Here is a 5,689-nt window from a genome sequence, read left to right on the forward strand (position 1 = left end):
TCTCTCGCTTCCAGATTATCGGAACCCTTTCAAAACTCACACAACAAATACAGCCACCACATCTAATGCATCATTTACCAGAGCAGATCTCCGCGTTTGATCGGCAGATAGGCAAAATCTATGTGTTCCTTGCCTTGCTTAGTATGCACGGACGCCGGGCTGCGGTGCGTGCGGGGTGCCCCCGCCGGGCCTGGGACACCCCCGGGGCTCTCAGCACACGCAGCCCTGCGCTGGGGCGAGGAGAGCGTCCCCAGCCCGTCCCCGAGCCGGGGGAGCAAGGGTGGGATGGCAAAACCTTTTTGCAAGGTGCCCATCTCCGATATTTGGCTGTGCTGCGCTGGGGAGCCCCGGCGAGTGGAGCGGAGGACCCCAAAATGGGGAGCCCCCTCCAGCCGCGGGCATCCTGAGCCTGAAGAGCGAGCGGTGGGCATGGGGGAGGAAAGAAAACCCCACAAAAAGGGAGTCCTTCTCCCATTCTGGAGTCACCGCGAAGTCTGCTCAGGGCAGCATCAGCCTTTTTTCTTTCTGGCTTTGTTTTTCTTTTTTTCTTCCCTTTCTGTTTTCCTTTTATTCTTCTTTTTCTTTCCTTTTTTTTTTTTTTTTTTTTCTTTCCTTTTTTTTTTTTTTTTTTTTTTTTTTTTTTTCCTCATTTTTTTCCCAGGTTTCCTTGTTTCTCCTCTTCCTTTTTATTTTTTAATTTTATTTTTATTTTTGCAAATGCCAACAGAACAACCACCACCTCGCAGCCCGCCCGTGCAGCCCCTGGCTCCAGGGCAGGTGATTCTGAGCCGGGGATAGACGTCCCCGCAGCTCCCTCTTTCCCTGGCAGCCCCTGACTGGTGCCCGGTCACCTCACAAGGCAGCATTTTATTCTGTACACCTCTGTCCCCAGCACTGCCCCGTTAGGAACTGGATGTCCCCAGTGCCCCAGTCCCTTCTGCCCATCTGGCAAGGGCAGAGGGGTGCCTGGCTTCTGCGGTCGGCGAGGAGGGCTCGTCTGACCCCTTCCTTCTCCTGGAAAAGGAGAGAAACTTTTGTGGGAAGTTCTGGGCGAGCAGCAGCCCCATCCAGCCCCTGCCTGTGCTCAAGAGTTTTGCAAATGTTCAACTTGTACTAATTTTTTTATGGCTGTATTCACAGTTGTTCCCCATAAAAAATGGACCTGTGTTAGTTTATTAATAACCTAAACATTACGTATTAAAGACCTATGAGTGACACAAGATGACAAAAAGCTGTATTTTTCCAATATACACAAGCACACATTTAATAACCTTCTATTGCATCTCAGCTAGGCCTTCTCTCTGATGGTTCCCATGGCAACTGAGATAAAAAAGCAGCCATTTTCCATATCTCTATGAAAGTCTATTATATTGCAGGATTAGTTCATCTTCTGCTAAGGTCAAACACAAAGTCATACAACCTGAAATATTTAGAATCCATGTACATTCATTTTTTTATATGCCCTTTCATTTTCCACAAAAGGCTGGGCTCCTCTGAGGTTTTATTCCCCAGAAAATGCTAAGCAAAGCAATAAAAAAATCATGATTAGCAGCTGATGAAAAGTTCAATTGTTTTTTTTTTTTTAAAAGTTTTTTTTTTTTCCTTTTCCTCCCCCTTTAAGAAAAAAAAAAAAAAAAGAGAGAGAGAGAAGCCACCACCACTATTGTCGCGCAGACAGCGCCTTCCCCATTTATCTCTATCAGCAGCCGTGATTGCAGCCGATACCGGCCGCCTAATTGGGCTGGCAGCAATTTGCGGGCGGACGGCGTCACCTTCTGGCTGAGCGGGGCGAGGCAGCGGCCGGGCAGGGGCAGCCCGGGGAGGGGGGACCGGACCCCCCCCAGCATCTCCCGGGGACGCGCAGCGCGGCCCCGCTCCGCCGGCGGCCGGAGCCCGGGGTGGGGGCGCACAGGGAGGGAACCGGGGGGCACCCGCAGCCCCGGAGCGCTTGGTGATTTCGGGGGGCCGAAGGTGCGGTGATGAAACGCGCCCGATTTAGGGGTCGGGGATGTTGTCCCGCTGAGGGGCTTGGAGCCTTTCACCTGCTGGTTTCAGCGGTTTCACGAAAAAAAAAAAAAAAAAAAAAAAAAGATAAGTGGAGAGGTCTAAGCACCGGTCTCCAGCCTGCTGCGGAGATGTAAAGCAAAGTCACTTTTTCCCCCTCTTTTTTATTTTATTTATTTATTTTATGATGGAGTTGGCAGAGTAATTCAGCTGGGTTTTGGTGACACCCAGGAACGCAATAAAGTAAAACCTGGGCAGCCTTCAGACAGCCTGCACGGTGACAAACGGGTTATCACCCTCGACATGAAGAACTACGGCTCTTCCTTTTTTTTTTTTTTTTTTTTTTTTCCCAAGGTCACTCCTGAAAACCTGGAAAACTGAGGGAGGGAAATTCTGTGCCTGTGGCTGTCCACACCTGTGGTTCTGTTCACAGCCTTTGCTTCCCCACCTGCCTCACTCACCAGGGACACCTGTGCACCTATAAAAGCCCCCACCTGGGCTCTCCCCTCCCTTTGGTCTCTGCGCCTCTCAGAGGAGGGCAGGGAGCTGTGTTTTTAGGGCTAAAGCTTTGTGGTTTTAGCCCTGGATCCTGGGACTGGATGCCTTTACCTGCCTTTGAAAAGAAGGCAGCTGTGTTCCTGCTCTTGGGTTTTTTTTATTAAAAGGAAGAAGCCTGGAAACATGCCCTGAGCTGAAAGTTTGAAGAGGAGTACAGAGTGTCCCCAAATGTAGGTGGTTTTCTTTTTTTAAGCCTTGTGGTTTCTTTTCTTCCCTACTGCATCCTCCTCACCCTGGGCAGTGGCTGACGTGGTGTTTGCGTGCCTGGGGTCTGCAACCCTGAAAGTCCCCCCTAGAAATCTGGCCATAACCGTGCCCTCCACCCAAAACAGGGTGGTCCGACAGTTCCTCTGCTCCTTGGGGTGGTGATGTTGGACTCCCCCAGTGGCTCTGGCCTTCCTGCGAGGTCTGCTGCTGGTGGCACAGGGGGCTGAGCACAAGGGTCTGAGTCCCAGTGGGGTCAGGGAGCTGCTCGGTGGCACGGCCACCCCCTTGTCCCCGAGGAGCAGGGAGCTGGGTGCTGGCTGGGGGTGATGCTGCTGGGAGAGCTGAGGCAGAGGAGATCCTTCACCCCGTTCCTGAGCACAGCAAGGAGCAGGGGGTATTACTCACCCCCTACGCACACACCTCAGGCAGCTCGGTGCGGTTTGGGATTGGGGGCAGTGGCAAAATGCCCCAGTTTGGCCCCCGGTTGTTTTTCTGTCTCTCGTTGACATCTGGCACATTGCTGCGAGTTCCCAGAAAGAGGCCCTGATGGAGGATGTCGGGGTAGGAAGAAAGGAGCTGACCTTGCTGTTAAAAAGCAACATAAATGGGATTGTTTCAGACTGCTTCCAGCAGACGTCTCCAGGAAGAAAATCTCCTTGTTCTGCTCTGCTCCGTCAGGCCCTCGTGGGCAGCTTGGTCTGCTCATTGCTCGCTTCGTGCCACGCTGGAGGTGTTGGTTTGGTGTTTCCTCACTCCCCTTGCTGTCTGAAATGATCTTGTGGAGTTTGAGAAGGATTTAAACCCTGCTGATCCCTCATGGCTCCCCATGATCCTGATCTCATGGAGATGCCAACAGCCCCAATGCGCTTAGATCAAAGCCGCTCATCTCGAGCAGGAAGCTTGAGTCCGGGGCCCGATCCTCCTGAATCCAGCCCCACATCCCCAGCACCGCCTCTCAAAAGGGAGGAAACCTCTTGCAAATCTCCGAGCCCAGCTCTGAGCAGGGTCTCGTGGAGGAAGGAAACCTTCACGCTGCCTGGCTGCTTTTCGTGCTGGGGAAGAAGCGGAGTAATTATCTGATTAGCGAGAACCGGCCGTGCTTGCAGCTCGAGATGAATGAACGTTTGAAGCCCTCTTGGCTTTTTGGTTGTGATCAAATGTGGCATCAGTTTAACATCTGTACCCTTTATCTGGGGAGGGGGAAGGCTAACCTGTCTTGACACGGGGCACAAACTTGATTTAGAAGGGGTCTCCTTCCATATTTCCGTCTGTGCTGCGCGATCCGGCTGGGCGATGCTGCGGGGAGCATGGGGCTACTTTGCCTGCCCGGATGAGGGCAGTACGTGAGGCTGTGCTGTAAATCTGGAGAATGATGAGAGGAGCACGTGTGAAGTGCAGCTTGGGGTGGACCCGTGTACTTGAGGGTGGTGTGGGCACGGTGACAGCAGGCAGCTGTAGGGATTGAGACGTAGGCATGGTCCCCCCTCACTGCAGGGTGGTCGGCTCCCCCGGCTTTGTCTCCTCCGAGCCAGGGCTGACAGCACGTCTTGAAAAACCCTGAACAATGCATCTGCTGTGGAGGCATAAATCATCCCAGGTCCTGCTACCTGCGTCCTGGGCTTTGCGCTGGCAGTGCGGGGCTGACAGCTGGTGGTCATCCCGTGTGGTGGTACAGAGGTGCAGGGGGCTTGTCAGCAGCCCCAGAGCTAAAAATTTAAATGATGAGCATGAGGAGCTATTGACTCCAGCCCAGGTGTTCCCTTTGTTGGGGCAGGTTGTTCTCCAGCTGCGGAGGTGCCACTGTTCCAGGTGAGGGCTGTGGGCAGAGACAGCAAAAGGCTTTCCAGGCTTTGTCTTGAAATCCCCTACCAGCCACCCCAGCCTGGCTTTTTGGTGGCAGAGCCTTTCACCCCCTCAGGGGCCAGGCCTTGGGACCTGCTTGAAAAAAGCAGCCTGGGCTGGCCCTGCCTGCCCTCGCCAAGTGAGCCTCGTGCGTGCTGGAAGGAGGCTTCGGATGCTGGGCCAGGGAAAGCGAAACACAATCTGAGAACGGGGCCGGAGCCCAGCTCACCCATTACGCTCTGGCAAGCAGTGTATGAGGCAGCAGAGCTGCATCCTGCACCCTGCTCCTCGCAGCATCCCTGCAGCATGTGCTGGGTGGGTGCGATGCCCGTGCATGGGGGTCTCCAGGAGAGTCCTCTGCCCTTTGGAGGCCAGAATAGTCAGTGCTGGGCAGCAGAGCAGGCTGTGTTTGGCTGCTGCGGGCTCTTTACACCTCCCACGGCATCTGGCTGAGCTGCTGTCGGGGACAGGATATTGCAGCCGGGATATTGGAGCCGCTCCGCCGGCCGGTTCCTGCGCTGTGGATGTGTAACGCACACCGCCGGGCGGGCAGCGTGTGGCTGTGGGCGCAGTGTTTATTTAGGTGTTGAGGGAGAAATGAATCTCGGCTGTTTCCCACTTCGGCTGAATCTTTACCTGCTCCCGCAGCTGAGAGCCACTGATGCTACTGCAGAGCCCAGCACCCTGCTCCCAGCACGGTGGGCAGATAATTCTCATAATTTTGGGGGAAAGCCCTTTCCCCTCCACCCCTAATGAAGCTCCCACTCCCCTTACCCATGAAGGATTTTGCCTTCGCCTCCAGAAGCTGGTAAGGCTGTGCTGCACTGCCCTTCCCCTTGTTTTTCCCAGCTCTGTTTTGGAGACAAGCGAATGACTTTGGGCAGAAACCTGCCCAGCCCACAGAGCCATGGCAATGCTTCCTATGGGACTGATAAAAGCTTTTTTTTCCCCCTCCTCTGGAACCCAAAATAGCAATTTCCAGTGCACCAAGCACATCAGCACTGGAGCTGAGCATCCTGCCCAGGCACATCAATGGCTCTCTGGATGCAGGTGAATTGGGAGCAGTGCTGGGAGCATC

The sequence above is a fragment of the Aythya ferina genome, assembly GCF_964211825.1.
Source record: "Aythya ferina genome assembly, chromosome: 10".
NCBI lineage: Eukaryota > Metazoa > Chordata > Aves > Anseriformes > Anatidae > Aythya > Aythya ferina.